Genomic DNA, 17,697 nt, shown 5'->3' with positions numbered 1-17,697 from the left:
AATATCTTACAAAAGGTCTTTCAGTAGATTATAACAGTCTTGCATTTTATAAATATTGCAATAACAGTCCGTGATCAACTGTATATGAAGTACGTTCAACCTGACACAAATTCACTCAGAAAGCTTGGCAAAAAACGTTTGGGTGAGTACAAAAGTCTCACGCTGGGGTGGGATCATGTGGAAAGCAACACAAAAATCTCTGTCATGTGATTGTGAGCAACAAACAAAGTACACGTTCGATAAGATGAACGTGCGGCCGTCCCGATCGGAACCATCTAAATTCAGCTCGGAACAACATTAATTGTGCTTTTGCAGCTGAGACTATTGCAGATCTGATGGTGTGTGATTAAGGGCCTTTTTACACCTGGTCACTTCATGTGTTTTCTCTGATCCGATAACTATCTGATTTGTTAAAACTGTTCCATTTACATTAGTCCGCATAAATGCGTCTTGGCGAATCGGATATCGATCTGATCTTTCTACTCCCGCCCAATATGCAAATATATTTTACCTCATTTCCGAGGTAATTGAAATGGGACATGCTTTGGTGTGTGCGGTTTTCAGAATGCAATCAAAAAGAAGACGAAAAAAGGGTTATGCTACAAAAAACATCATTTACTGAGTCACCAGCGAGGGACGTACTTCCGTTTGGGAGGAGTATAGCGCTGATGTATGTGGCTTGAACAACCACATGCATTTACACCTGTACAGTTTCATCTGAAATGCGTCCCAGACCATTTCCTGGATTACTGGTCTTTTTACCATCGGATAGCTACCGGATCACAGAAAACGCATGAAGTGACCAGGTGTAAAAACCCCCTCAGATTATGGTGACCTGTCAGAAGCAGCGTGACGATGCAGTGCTCGTAGCTCTGGGAAGTAAAAGAACACTTTATGCCGCACCCACTTCAGATTTATACCTGAATACAAATAGAGATATGGATATTTGGACCAGTAAACAGATACCAGTAAAGAATATTTGGACCAGTATATAAACAGACATGAAATATTTGCCTGCACTAGAGTGCACTAGAGGTTAGATACCGAACTGTCTGCCTTCACTGACATGTACGTGAATTTTCTCTGCATCTTACACCTTTGCAAAAGAGAAGGAGTGACATAAGACGGTTGCGTAAGAGCTCTGTCCCCTCGAATGTGTGCAAACGACACATATTTCTGGCAGGCTACCTTTAAAATAAGTTCTGCTTTGTCCGCCCTTCCTCCTTCGGTTTACATGATCCCTGCTCATGAAGCTGCCAAATCTCGAACCCTGCTGTTAGCTAACAGAACTCTTTCTCAGTCCACCGCTGATAGCACGAGAATTCTTATTGGTGAACTCATTTCCAAAAGCTTGTGAGCTTAAATAGATTTTTTTTTTGCTATTTTAGTTGAGGGAGAAGTTGACTTGAGGTGTCAGAGTCGAGGCGAGTCATGCTGTGTGGAATGTTGCACAGCAGAAGTAACTCCTGCTCTGCCTCGCCGTAGTATGATGTCATTTCCTGTTTGAAAAGCACTTCAATGCCATAAAAGGGAATTTTAGCTATCTGCCGGCAGAGAGGGAGCACGCGCCACTAACACACACACACACACACACACACACACACACACACACACACACACACACACACACACACACACTAGTTTTCCCACAGCTGGGAGTACGGCATCCTGTGCAATTACGAGCTGGAGCTGAGGAAGAGAGCTTTGTTTAGCTTATAGAAAAGGAGGGAGAACAAATTTAAAACAAACCTCTGTATGTGAACCAGAAGGCAGCACTTTGTACAATCCCACAATCTCATCAACATAGAGGGTGTAAAATACATCCTAAACACTACTGACTGAAACAACTGGATGTAATCTGATTAGTTTTAAACCGATGTCCTTGTCTGTACTCACTCAGGCCCATGTTTTGGTGTAAATATACCTCGTATTGGCCGATCGGTCCACACTCATTACTCAGGAACAGTGTTTGATATTCTGTCCCTAAAGCTTCTTTTACTATAGTTATATTACCTTCCGTAAGATGTTAATCATTTACAGCACTGGATGTGCGCTATGCAACAATCTCCCACTGTGCCACTTTATGACTGTGCACATTTTTTGTCTCTGTGTAAGAGTTTACAAACGTACCATCGTTATTTAATTATATTAAGATGCTCAAGCACACTTTTAGGCAATAAGTACGTTACTGCGACTAATGAGTATTTTCATTATTGTTTACAAAAAAAAAACTTGACAGCTTAATCAATTTGTGGAATTGAAAATAAAATAATGTATTTAAAACTATAAAAGTGTTTAACAAGGCTTCGTTAACTACGATGAAACATTACAAAACATTCAGCAGATAACATTCTCACGATGTGACAAGTCGCCTAAAACGGACACTCGAACTACCACCATCTGAGATCACGAAAATTTTGTGTGAAATCTCTATATCAAGCCACGGTCTGTTTAAACACCAAACAGATAGAATCAAAATGTGTGTGTGTGTTGATTATGAAGTGCTAGTTCAGACCTCGAATGAAGTCACCGATTAGCGTTTTTGCACTGGCAATTATGCATGACCATGTAAACCGAACCGAATTAAGCAGACATGCGCTCCTTCGGCTACCTGAAATCGTGCGCTGCATTTGACGTACCTCAGAAGTGGGGAGTCACATCTTTGAATTTCCTTATTTTTGACTTCTGTGCGTTTGAGCTACGAAGTGCGAAACGGCGGAGGAATTGGAAGTAATCTGTAGTCAGTGTTCTAGATCTAACAAGCAAGTACACAAGTCTGCCGATTGAAATAAAGAAATTCCTGCGTATGTGTATAAGTTCATGCTGTAGCTGTAATTTTCATTTGATATCACTTTTTATTCAGAGATTGGAAATTGTGTTCTGGCCTTTAAAAGGATCCGACATTACTGGTGACACCAGGCTACCAGCAATCACCACACACACACACACAAACGCTAATTCACACACAATCTCCCATACAGCATAAAATTAAAACACATCATATCAGCTCTAGGACTGTAAAGAGAGGTTACAGGCACAATCAGGTGTGATCGAGGCCTTGTTTATGTTTTAATTTTGGAGAGCTGGAATCACAGAGGGCCTGAGAATAGAGCAGAGAAACATGATAGCAAGCTCACTAGATCAGTAAGGGATCTTCATTGGCGCCGGGGTGTGTGGAGTGTGTGTGTGTGTGTGTGTGTGTGTGTGTGTTGGGGGAGAGGAGCCAGGAATGGGATCTACACTGCAGGAAAGCTTCTAATTAAATAAAGGATATTCACCAGAAGCTGTTAACACATCAGACTTACTTTAGATTTCTTTTATTACTCTGTGCTTTTGTTAGCCAGCACGTCTGCATGTGCACGATGACTGTACGTTACGCGGCTCATTACTGCATTCAAGCGCCGAATTACATATATACTCTCTTTTTTAGATTGAAAAATGCAGAAGAAGAAAACAGAAGTTAAACATGCCCTAATTCCCCTAATTGTTCTTGCACACTATCAGCATTTCTCTGTGGATAGGAAATAAGTGAGGCCGTGTGCACGTATGCTCAGAGAGACGGCGTCGGTAGCAGGGTAACGTATGTAGAACAGTAGCGGATTACACACGCTGTGGGATTTTAGTTCTGTCACGGACCTTGTGCAGAGAAATGAAGGCAACTGTGAAGAAATGTAGAGAAGAGGGGAAATTTAGGAGCAGTCACAGCTGGACACAAAGGCAAAGAACCACAGGATTAATAAACTTAGAAAAATGGGGTATAAAAATATATACATGGTAAAGCAGAGTAATACACATCAGTCTGCAGTGAGGTAAAAGTCTGATAATACACCAGGACACATTAACAGCCTTAATGCACATCAGGAGCTATGAATATTCATGACGTGAAATGCCTGCATGTCCTCTGGCCGTCCAAATAGCTCAGCAGAAACTGTTACAAATAGACATGAGTAAGATTGCAGCATCTCAGTCACCAAACTTACTGTACTGTACTCACTATACTTTACTAAATCTACTAACATTAGCTACATTCCATAGGCCGGTGCCTTGGCATGCAGGATCTGTGGTTAAATGACTTGACTGATAACATTCAAGACACACGCTGTATAATGTAATACACCCCCTGTATAATGTAATACACCCCCTGTATAATGTAATACACCACCTGTATAATGTAATACGCCCCTGTATGATGTAATACACCCCCTGTATAATGTAATACACCCCCTGTATAATGTAATACGCCCCTGTATAATGTAATACACCCCCTGTATAATATAATACACCCCCTGTATAATGTAATACACCCCCTGTATAATGTAATACACCCCCTGTATAATGTAATACGCCCCTGTATAATGTAATACACCCCCTGTATAATATAATACACCCCCTGTATAATGTAATACACCCCCTGTATAATGTAATACACCCCCTGTATAATGTAATGCGCCCCCTGTATAATGTAATACGCCCCCTGTATAATGTAATACACCCCCTGTATAATGTAATACGCCCCCTGTATAATGTAATACGCCCCCTGTATAATGTAATGCACCCCCTGTATAATGTAATACACCCCCTGTATAATGTAATACACCCCCTGTATAATGTAATACACCCCTGTATAATATAATACACCCCCTGTATAATGTAATACACCCCCTGTATAATGTAATACGCCCCTGTATAATGTAATACACCCCTGTATAATGTAATACACCCCCTGTATAACGTAATGCACCCCCTGTATAATGTAATGCACCCCCTGTATAATGTAATACACCCCCTGTATAATGTAATACACCCCTGTATAATGTAATACACCCCTGTATAATGTAATACACCCCTGTATAATGTAATACACCCCTGTATAATGTAATACACCCCTGTATAATGTAATGCACCCCCTGTATAATGTAATACACCACACGCACACAAACATGCATACACACACGCATACACAAACGCACACGCATACATACGTGCACACAAAACACGCACACACACACGTGCACAAAACACGCGCACACGCGTACACACGTACACACACACACACACACACACACACACACACACACACCTGCCTGACTTTTAACTAGGTCTAGTTCTGCCCTGAAACACAGTCGTGTATGAGGTCTAACAGCTTTCCTCTAATGACTCACCCTTTATACGAAAGATTCATACTTCATGCTAATGATGTCAGGATCTACTGGCATATTGATATCCAAAACACCAAATAACACCAAGCGTGAGTTCCTGAGTGCTTAGCATAACCTTATGCTACTGTAAGTCACAAATTCTTGTCAGTCAACCAGGGAGTAAACTGAAGTTACTACATCAGTATTAGTAACTGATGACTGGTTTCCCACATGTTATCTTGGTAACTAACTAGCTGATAAATGCAGCAAAGTTGTACAGGAAGTACAGGCTTTCAGTACACAAGGGTTCAACTTCAGGTCACGAGATACACACACACACACACACACACACGCACACACATCTGCCTGACTTTAAACTAGGTCTAGTTCTGCCCTGAAACACAGTCGTGTATGAGGTCTAACAGCTTTCCTCTAATGACTCACCCTTTATACGAAAGATCCATACTTCATGCTAATGATGTAATAATAGCAATTTAATAACATTATGTCTTCAATACAACACCAGGCTGCTTATTCCTCATAAAAGCCATGAGAGTTTAGGGACAAAGTAAAGGCACGCATACAGTATGTGAAACAGTATTTCAGATAATGTGGTGTATATATAGCAGTTTGATAGGACACTTAAAAAGCACAGCGACCAGACATCATAAGGTGGCCTGAGAAATAACAAGATCGTGCGCAAAGTCTGTATGATCGTGTTAATGAATCGTCAGCACTTACACAACTTGATACATCGATGCTGCTTTGCTCTGTGCGGCGCCTTCCATAATACACATTGCTGAAGAACCGTAAGGAGAGTCACTCACTTTACATGACTCAACATGGAAAATGAATCACTCACAGATGTTTTTCAAAACAGTGACACAGGCGAGATGTTTTATACGGATCAGAAGTGTCACTTTTGTCCCCCCACCCTTTGTGGAAATGTCTGAGTAATGCCACTCCCTAAGACATAATAATCATGCAAAACATTCCTAAGTGATCCGTTTTAAAAATTCCACTCAAGTCTGAGAAAGACTGCTGGTCCAGACCCAGCATTTGGCTTTACGCTCAATCGGAAACCGAGGTGAGCGGCTCTTTTTTTAGCCGAGCGTCAGCGGGCGCCGATCTAGAAGCTCTCAGAGGGCACGTAAAAATTGCACCAAGTGTCACTATGTGAAACAAGATGACCCAGTTAAAACCCAGACATTCTCAGGTACAGCGTTTTATGATCATGTGGAGGTCGTAAAGCAGTGAATTTTAAATAGACTGCATACATAGCGAGTCATACGTCGTCTACGATACAGTACGGTCGCTCACAGCTTAATAATTAATCAATACGCATGCAGTATAACTCTTTATTGTGTGGCATTTCGGTAAGAGGTTCTTTTAATATCTTCATTGTTTAGAAAAAGTGCTAAAGTGACATTTCCCCTGTGAACGTACTGCTGGTGTGAGAGAACTTTGCCACTCTATCGTTTAGTTTACTCGTTTACTTTATAATTCATTCATTCTTTAAGCACTTGATCCTGCTCAGGGTTTTGAAATAGCATCATTTTCTTAGGGGCTTTTTACACCTGGTCACTTCATGTGTTTTCTGTGATCCGATAGATAGCCGATGGTAAAAAGACCAGGTGTAAATGCCGTCCGAAACGGTTTGGATATAAATCCAATCGTTCAAACCACTTCAGGAGGTGGTCTGGGATGCATTTCAGATGAAACCGGACAGGTGTAAATGAATGTGGTTGTTCAAGCCACATACATCAGGCTATACTCCTCCCAAACGGAAGTACGGCACTTGCTGGTGATCTTTCAACCAGGTGTCTCGTTGGGTCTTAAAATGCCCTGCTGCTGCCAGCGAAAATGCAGCAAACTGTAAATGCTGTTTTTTGTAGCATAACCATCATCAGTTTTTTCGTTCTTCTTTTTGATTGCATTCTGAAAACCGCACACACCAAAGCGTGTTCCATTTCAGTTACCCCGGAAATGAGGCAAAATATATTTGCATTTTGGGTGGGAGTAGAAAGATCGGATTGATATCTGATTCGCCGAGACGCATTTATGTGGCCTAATGTAATCGGATCAGAGAAAACATGAAGTGACTGTTACCCTTAAATGAAGTGACCCTTAAAGATTGTTCCCTTGCAATTTCTGCCCACTTGCAAGTTCTTTAATAGATTACAATAAATCCTAGTTAAATAACCTTGCACTATACTCGACTAATCCCATAACACAAACATCGGTACATTACATCTTCACTATATCTGTTTACATCTTCATTTATCTATTCACGCTTACTTTTTTTTATCATATGTTTACATTGTATGTGAGTGTGTGTGTGTGCACAAACCATTTTAATTATGCTGTGCAGCTGAGACAACGACAAAGTGTTCTACTCTGTTCTTGAAATCCATTGTGTACAATATAATCAGTGTTGCAATGCTGAAGTTTTCCTGATAGCTCTGCTGCTGATTCACTTCCCCAGTCGTGTGTTTGAAAGATGGCGGTTTCACGACGTGACGTGTTTGTCCTTCATGCCGTCCTTTATCGCTATCTGCAAGCTGACTCTTCTGACCCGTTTCTGCATATCTGTCTTCTCCAGAACAAAGTTAAAGCACACGATTACTTTACGGACAACGATGTGGCTTATCGTTATAAAGCACATTGTCTGGCTTTCCCGGCGATCAAACCCCATAAACTGAAATCAGCATGTATTTACATGATAAACACCTCTGGAGCCCTCGTCCTGCTTTGTCACGTGTTGTAACAAATCGGCAGATTTAAATACGGAACCTTTTACGTACAGTACAGACCAAAAGTTTGGACACCCCTTCTCATTGAAAGAGTTTTCTTTATTTTCATGACTATGATAATTGTATATTCACACTGAAGGCGTCAAAACTATGAATTAACACATGTGGAATTATATACGTACATAACAAAAAAGTGTGAAAAAAAAAAGACCCAAAACACACCTCCAGGCTGTGTAAGGGCTATATGACCATAAAGGAGAGTGATGGGGTGCTGCGCCAGATGACCTGACCTCCACAGTCACCGGACCTGAACCCAATCGAGATGTTTTGGGGTGAGCTGGACCGCAGAGTGAAGGCAAAAGGGCCAACAAGTGCTAAGCATCTCTGGAAACTCCTTCAAGACAGTTGGAAGACCATTTCAGGTGACGACCTCTTGAAGCTCATCAAGAGAATGCCAAGAGTGTGCAAAGCAGTATTCAAAGCAAAAGGTGGTTACTTTGAAGAACCTAGAATATGACATTTTCAGTTGTTTCACACTTTTTTGTTATGAACTAAATGTTCTCTTTGAATGAGAAGGTGTGTCCAAACTTTTGGTCTGTACTGTATATACATTTGCAGCAATGGCATCTTTCGTGTATATGTACATACAAGAAGCTAAATATCATAAATAAATGACAATACCATTTCTCCTACTCCTACTAGAGATCGTTTCGCAGTGCTCATCATGGCAGGAAATGGCTACAGATAACCTCAGGCCTGCGGTTGTGGACAGGCGGGTTTTTTTTTGCAAGGACCCAACAACATGGCCAACAAACTGTGAATTCCAGCACAGTAACGTGAAGTCCAACAGAAAGCTGCACCGTGTCTCCTGTTGGCAGGAGTCGCAACACGCTGATGACTTAAACATGGGGGAATATAAGCGATGGCTCTGAAACATCTGCTGAAGTGTAATCTGCTGAGCAAATCCCTGCCGCTCTAATCTTACAGCATGCGAGACAAAAAAGCACTCTCACGGTGTAGAATAAACAAGCATGGAGGCATTTCAGGGTCATGGCAAAAGTGGGCCAGCCTTCAAAGACAACGAACGTGAAAAGCTAGATTGGCACAATAAAAAGATTGTGTAAAGGAGTCGTCGAACGTTAAAGTGTTTTATAGTGGTGTACTGATCTAAAAGGCAATGACTGATATTAATCAGCGCAGCAGCCGCCGATCTACGATTATCAATTCTAGCGAATTATACGTTATAGTTACAGTATAGATCATCTGTGAAAGGACAAAACTGAAGTAAAAAATAATACAGATTACTGCTGAGTAAATAACTGTAGCAAGGAGATTCGTGCAGAACGTCAAATCTTTTGAATTTATTAGTTATTATTAAAAAAATTGGTTTAATATTCAGTCTAATATTTACAAACAGTGCTGATCACCGAGCAGGCAGAGTGCTGTTCAGAGAATTAAGCGAATCCCTGACGATGCGGTATGGTTCAAATAGAAATACTGAAATACTAATGCAGCGTTTAACACTTTATTCATATATTGCAGAAGTTGCAGCTTTGATAGTGGTGAAGCAGAAACTTTCTGAAACTCATCAAGGCGGCTCTTTGCTGGCATCTTTATGGTTTAATTCCACGCTACATTCCACTGGAATTCCACAGTGATTCTCGGCGGACTCCAGGCGAGATACGAGGGAGGGAGAAAGGCGGGGAGGGACGACCCAAGCACTGCAGAAGGTGGGGGTTCTGCCTGTTGTAGGTCCAGCACTTGTTTTGTTGCCTCCCCACCGTATTAAGGAATGTGAGCAGAAGTGGATTTGGGAACGTTTTTGACAAGCAGTAACTTTATCTGAGTGATTTGCCTAAGCTTGGAGTCAGTAGCTGTAGCCAGCACACGGTGCTTTCCAGAACTAACACTTTGAAAATGCTAACTTAGGACTCGGTCAGGAGTTAAAGCCTCCTACACTGAACCCTGTGCATAGGGCAGAGCGTACACAGTGCTGTCACATCTTGAGGTATATAAAGGTTGCTCTTTAGAATGGGAGGAGACGCAGGCCATTCAGTCGAGCCGTAACATTAGCACAGTTTGAACAGCCGCAGCTTTTTCTTTGTTCTGACTACAAGCGGGTAATAAATCATCAGTCTAATTACACTCTGAAATGTCATTCTTTGCTGTTTGGTGTCTTTTAAAAACTTGTGTGTCTGACTAATTCATGACACTTTTGTAGGGCCGCCCAATACAACTCGTATACATCACTCAAAGCATTCTCTCTAAACGAACTGCGTTTAACTTTTGTGTTACTTACAAGTTTATTTACTTGTTTACTTACTTTTGCAAGTTACTTATTGTTCAAGTTCAACCGCTCAACCTGACTGGTCAGTAAGTGACTTGTACAGAGGTTTACAATCCATGAAGTATGAACATATTTTATTCCTTCTATTAAACAAATGGTTAACCGATCAAATGTTTGTGTTGAAGGGGGTCTAAATACCATTAGATACAAGATCGAAAGCATAAATAATAATAAAAATGCAATTTTTTTTTGGAAAACGAAAAAAATAAAAAATCATACACTTTTATATACATTGAAGCATGGTACTTAAAACAAGCTGTATGTAATGTGTAAAAAAAAAAAACCAACAACAACAATAAAACCCCCAGCAGCTACACGACAACGGAAAAGGCTTTAAATCGGCCGAGTTCAACCGGGTAGTCAGAGCACACTCTGATAAGACATGACCAGCACATAATAGACTGTGAACGCTTGTGAAAGTGTTTAATTAAATTTGACTCCATCTTTCAGTATGAATGATTTCAGCTGAGTAAAAGAAGAAATAGGACACAACACTATCGCTTGTAAAGGAAGGAACAGCAATTTGTACTCAGTCAAGAGGAGGTATTGGCCTTCCTACTGCACAGCACCTTCAGGTTTGTCTGCACAGAACTTCAGGATTACACAAAACCAAAACCAAAGAAAACACCTGGATTGCAATTAAAGAGTACAACATATTAAGCAGGCTAGACAACACACACACACACACACACACACACACATATACACACATACACACACACACACATATACACACACACACACACACACACACATACACACACATACACACACATACACACACACACTTGCACACACATACACACACACTTGCACACTTTAGTGTGCTCTATTCAGGATATTCTAAATCACTCTAAAAACAGTTCAGGGTAAAACAGCAGAAAGTGATCAGAGGTTGCAGATGAGCCTTCTGGGAAAACATGACCAGTGACACAGACCTTACATTCCTCCAGTCATGTTCCCACATTGGACAGGAAGTCAATCTGCGCATTTTTACATCCGAAGACATGTCCATACAATGCGAATGTTTTTCCCCGAACAAAACTGCAGTCCATCTGCTTCGATTACTAAACGTTAGCCCAAAATCAGGCTTATGAGCCTCATCAGCTATAAGACTTGCTTCGAAACAAGTGTTGATGTAAGAATGGGAAGAAAGGGAGTATATTTGTATATCTGAGTTCAGAGCACAGGTCATAACTTGGATCAACACTATACAATAAGCAGAACATCGATATTTATATTACTTCATTTAACAGCGCTCGGAAGCTCAACAAGACTGTAAGAGCTTTCATGATCAACCACATTTACTCCTTTTGGATAAATATACACAAAATTAGATATGAATAAACAAGCTAAAATGATAAAAAAAAAAAAAAGATGGTCAGACAAAAATGTAATTTATTCCATACGATAGCAGCCTATATGGTGCTATACGAGCAACAATTTACGGCATATGGGACACAAATATGGCTGTTACATACAGTACATACGTCATTTCTAAAGCTATAAAGAATGTTTTATTGGTTCCAGAAGGAAATAGCACGTTTTTCATGCGTATGAGGTACAGAGAGGTGTTTTCATTCACGCATGCGAGCCTCGAGTGATTTAGGGGCCGCCAGCAGCAGACTGCCTTGGTTAGGACTCTCTCCAACTTCAGTTCTGACCCAGGCTTCCAGCTATCTCAAATATCTGTCGTTAACCACACGCTCTCAGACAGACACTGCAGATGACTCAGTTCGTGTGTACCTCAGTTTTGTCACGTAACGTAAACCTCTGCTAAAAGTGGCTAGGGGTGGGGTAGACGTCTGTCAAAGCTTCCCAGCAGGACGCGGCCACCAACCAATAGCGATGTAGGGACAGTGGGGTTTAGTTATGAATCCGTATATAGATTTATTCCCAAATCATTCACAGGAGCATTGGTAAAAGGATCCAGGAGCTCACGCATTTGTTTAATATAACTGATTTGCCAGCACAAATTCAGTGAACTCGGTTGTTTCATATTGATAAAACTGTTCGCAAATTGAGACAAATCCATACATTAAGACAAATAAGAGTAAGACATTCACTGAGCTTTGCCTTATAAACATATGCAAATGAGCAAAAAGACTAGGGTACTGAAACGTCCGGCAAATCTGCTTGGAATTTTTAGTTTGGTTTGGTCTAGGAAATATTTTATAGCCTACAGAAACTTTAGGGAATGATAAATGAGGTCCAGTGTGTCTCCTGGGGCAGAGATTTCATCGATGTGCTCGAGTACTGAATCCAATTTAACATCAATGTCACACACAGGATAAAAGAAATCTGGCAGAATAAGCAAGTACTGTGTGAAACACTCGTCTGTTAACGATTCCCATTCCCCCCCCTAGTCTCATGGCACATTTCCTCCTGAGTCATGATGACCTAGACATTTGGTAATCATATGTTTAAACTGAGAACTGACTAATGCCTGTTTCCTTATAACTCCAATCTCTTAACAAACACCATTCTGACACTCCTAGTTCTGTCACTGTACATGGAGTACGAGCAGGAAGTGTTGGCACGCAAAACGGTTCGAACGACGGCGGAAGAATTTTAATAAGTTCTTCGATAAGCTCCACAGATCACCCATCGAATAAGCCGTCTTCACTCCAGTGGGTGTAACGGATTTAATAAAAACGTGCCCTGTTTCAGGCTGAGGGAATCCAACTTGCTTCAAGACTGATGGATTTCTCTCGCCTCTGGAATAACAGTACATGTTGCATTGACCAAATATGGCTGGCTCCAAACACTGGTAGAAGACAGACTCCTGCACCTCGAAACAAACCTCGAATCCAAATCTCCTAAACGGGAGAGACTGTGGAGTCACTGCACACGCCAAACATAAATTCAGCTCCAGTCATCAGCTTTCCTGAGACTCACCACGGATTTTCTGCCATACTAGGGCTCTGAAAATGAGAAACCTGCTCCGATTTGGTGCAACAGCCACGAAAGTATCTATGAATTCGCTTATCTGGTTGATATGTGCTAAGACACATTTTTTTTAGGAAGTATACCACTGTGTCTCAATCATAGCCAATGCAATGTCCATTCCAGCACGACAGTGTCACAAAGACTACACAAAGACATATAGGTTTTTTTTCTTTCTTTTTTTGTATTTCTTGGCACATGGACAGCCTCCATATTCATGTGTTGCTGCTTTCAGTTTTATGGCCTTTAGGGGATGTCCACAATGACTGTGCCACGTCCTGAGAGTTCTCTAAAAACAGGATTTCCAAGCAAAAGCGAAATAGTGCTGAACAAGCGAACACACTGGGTTCCATTTAAAAAGCATGCCATATATATATATATATATATTTCTATATAAAAAAACAGGTATTCTCTGGTATTCTTTTAAATGAAATGAGAACAAATACGCCGTAAAAACCTTTAGTTACATCATCTTATAATCACCGAGAGTTTAGCGAGCCGTGTCTATAAAGTCCAGCGATAAAGTATAAAGTCTGTTATTACCCGACGACACCACAGACTTTCTGTTAATGTAAACATTAAATTAAAAGCATGCTTAGAAATGAAGTTTCAGTGCCGCCATTTCTGTTACAAAATCCAAATAGTTAAGACCATCTGGAAACATGTTATCAGTCTTAATTATGGGGGAGAAAATAACCAAGGCCAGAAAACATAAATAAATAAAAACATTATGATTAATCAGAAGCAGAGCTAGAAAGCCTTTGACAGCCCACAAGGCATCTGCGTTATGCCCATGTGCACACATTTAGTTCGACCTCGCCGTCTGATCTTGCGGCGATCTGGAACGATGGGCAGCAGGTCACTTGGTGAAGGCCATGCATGAAGAGCATGTCCTCCTCTGGGGTGCTGCTCTTGTCTCAGCAGGATTCTTCTCCAAAGCCCCTATCGAGGAGACAAAGGGAGCCTTCATTCCGCACGAGCCCACCACAATACCACACAGTGTGCCATCAATGGCAACCTTGTTGCACGCAGCTCCAAGAGAGGGGGAAAGCTTGCTGCTGTCCGGATCAGCCTGTAACAGCAAGTTTCCCGTCATTTTAAATGCACTGCCAAAAGACTGTGCGTGTGCGATAATTCATGTGGGAATGCAGGCGGAAATCAGGCTCCCTATCAGTGCTGTGCTGCATGTCATATCACTGCACATCTAGAGGACAATACCGGGAACGTGACAAGCCGACTTCCTGGAAGGCTTTTCCGTACAACTCTTCTGTGTGTCGTATCGTTTACTAGAAAGGAACTTGCTCTTCGCATCAAAAGTCAATAAGAAATGATGGATGAAGCCTCTTTCTGTGCGAGTGTGACCAGTGGCACAGACACAAAGAAGCTCAACATTACATGCACTGATGGAACAAAAGAAGTGTTTGCCAAGTCACAGTACATCATTCTGTTCGATACGCTCGCAAATCCACTTTAAATCCCCTGCAGCTTTATTGATTGGTCTGCAGTATCGAGCGTAGCACTGAGTGCTCTTTATTTAGGAGAAATGATCGATGCATTTAAACAGATCTTGTACAAAAAAAGTAGTCATCGAGAGCAACTTAAATCTCGCACGTTCAATTAACATCGACTTTTAATAGATTTAGGAACGTCTAATATTATTCACATAGATTTATCCTAAATTAATTTGGTAGTCTTCCAGGCAAGTAAAAACTCCAGTGTGCTGCCAGGTCCCATTTATCAGATTTATTATTTTACAGAAACCTAATCAAGCAGGCAAAAAAAAATGTCATCTAATGTAGTGCATGTAATATCTTTAGCTATTGACTCACATTATTATAGAGTAAGGGAAATGAAGTATGAATAGAATTATAATAAAGTTTTGAACGTAGCATGTCTGGATCGGCAAGTCTTTGGCTTTGAGCCGAATCTTGGTACATAAAATAGTTTAGAAGAATCTGGCTGGCATTTTTATTTACTTATAGCAGGAAACGATAGATGGCAAATTTCTACTTGACCGCCTTTTGCTCGATTTCGTCAGTGTTTCTGAAGTTTAAACATCTGTATACCATTTTTACTTTTGTTAATAAACAGCAGCACTCGCAACAGTCATACATGTTAAAAGTAGATAGTAACGTATGCTGATATATAATGTTTAACAGCTCCTTGTTTATTAGCAACACCGACACAAATTCATCTGCGAGTCGACACCTGATGCAGATGTTCAGCTCACGCGCGCTCGGTGGAGACAGAACCGAACGATCTTTCGCACATATAGGAAACTGAAATGAGAATGTCTTGAGCTGAACCACACAAAGTTTGTGACAATCCACCAAGACGTGTGAAGGCTCCAGACCACAACATGCTCACTGCTGCATGTAGGTCATAAAGCACACAACGAATCGCTGGGTGTTAAAAACACTGACATCATACCTTGCTTCTGACTTAGAAAGTATATTTTATACACACACACACACACACACACACAGACAATACTGATATTCAGCATTTCTGACTTCTCGAATCTTAGACAGTTGCAGAAAAACATCTTCAGCAGACGTTATGTGTACTGCCAGTCCATGTAAACGCAGCGGGGGAATTATTCCCTATTGGTATCTGAACGTGTCGGTCGATTATTTGAATGTATTTTTTTTTTTTACCCATAATATTTGGAACAAAAGGTTGCATTGCTTTCGCTGGCATTTCCATCAGGTTACTTAATTATTTCTACAAGGAGCAAAAAGACTTATGTGCAGAAAGAAATTATGCAAAAAAATTATGTGCTCAGGTATTTTTAAAGTGATCCGGATGAAACAAACTTCATGGTCTGCAACAAGAAAAATAAATCACACGGGTAACAATCGAGCAGCTTAAAAAGTTTCGCTTCAGACAAACCTCGAAGAAGGGAGGGTGTGAGATCGGATGGTTTAAACGCTTGGCCCGTGTTACCCGAAGGAGTTAGAGCAGAGGTGTCAAGAAGAAAAGGCAGCTTTAATGGAACAGCTTTACTATGCTCGTATGGAGGACCGAGACAGTTAGAAAGGCAAAAGTACTAAAGAACATTCAGGAAAAAGATAAAAACAACAAGAAGTTGCAGTAAAATGTATGTTTGTGCATTTTATACTCAGGTGTTTAAACCCAGAGAGTGTATTATATACTCAAGTAAACTACCTGCACCTATGGGGTGCATTTTTATATATAGTCTGGTATTCGTACCCAGAGGCTATATATTCTTGACTCTGGCCCAACCTGTTTGACAACCATGACACTGACACAGAAACACACACACACACATACACACACACCCATGTGAGATCTTTGCGATACCTGAGGCTAGCCATAACAAATGACATGAAATATAGTGCAGAGGGATGAGACGGTGAAGGTCTACGTTACACATGGGGTTTTGTTCACAATAAAGACACCTCTTCTAGTGTGTATCTGATCTTAATTATAAAGCTGAATATAAACCTCTAGTCTGTCTACTAGCAATAATTCTATTAAAAGAGTAGATATGACAGATCTGCAGCCATCCGTGTCCGTGTGTAAGAGAGAGTGTGTGTGTGCTACAAGATGCCTACTTTCACTGCACAAGTTCAGACTTCTGGTACAAAGTTAAACCCTGCAGGCTGAAGTTAAAACTCCTCCAACCTACAACACAGTCTCTACAACTATAACAAGAAAAACTTAATGACAAACATCAAGCAACGGTTGTGTTAAAAACACTCAAAATCTGCCGTGGGTTCTTCCGCCGCGTTTACATACACACACTCTCTCTCACACACTCACACTCTCTCTCTCTCTCTTCTCACAGCACACACACACACACACACACACACACACACACACACACACACACACACTCTCTCTCTCTCTCACACACACACACACACACACACACACACACACATTCACACACACTCTCTCACACAGCACACACACACACACACACACACACACAAACACACACTCTCTCTCTCATACATTCACACACACACACACACACACACACACACACACACACACACACACACACACACACACTCACTCACACACATTCACATTCTCTCTCTCTCTCTCTCTCTCTCTCTCTCTCTCTCTCTCACACACACACACACACACACACAGAGCAGGTAAAGCTGAACTTTAATAAGGAGCTACAACGTTAGCTAACATTTCTGTCCTCAGCTACAAGCTAATGTTACAGCTCATTTTTAAGTCGGAAAAATCTGATCATTGCGAGTTTAGATGTTTCGACAGGACGCTGTATTACAGGCGGAAAAGGAAACTTCCACCCAGACAAAGTTTAGTGAGCAGAACGGAGTTTATATCAAGAGAAACCACCTTTAGCCCCTTACCTCTAATCCACGCTACTTGTCCACCTCCGGACACTATAAACAATCCCGTTCCCCGGCAGATAAAACGACGTCCCTGTAAAATGCTGTTTAAACGTCAGCTTGTGGACTCGATGCCGTGCGCCGCTGCTCTGATGCGCCGTTAGAGCTCCACCCTACAG

General features: G+C 41.1%; 1 protein-coding gene across 2 annotated transcripts in view; it reads right to left on the bottom strand.

Annotated features, from left to right (window-relative positions):
• tln1 (talin 1) overlaps positions 1-17,697 on the bottom strand; it is a 62,973-nt gene extending 45,276 nt beyond the window's left edge. For both annotated transcript variants that reach the window (XM_047804891.1, XM_027141190.2), the window contains exon 1: positions 17,540-17,697. The gene's annotated coding sequence lies outside the window, so the exon portion shown is untranslated. The remainder of the gene's footprint in view (positions 1-17,539) is intronic.

This window comes from Tachysurus fulvidraco, chromosome 20 (assembly GCF_022655615.1).
Source record: "Tachysurus fulvidraco isolate hzauxx_2018 chromosome 20, HZAU_PFXX_2.0, whole genome shotgun sequence".
Lineage (NCBI taxonomy): Eukaryota > Metazoa > Chordata > Actinopteri > Siluriformes > Bagridae > Tachysurus > Tachysurus fulvidraco.
The sequence above is the reverse complement of the archived record's forward strand: the minus strand, read 5'-3'. Positions and strand labels throughout refer to the sequence as shown.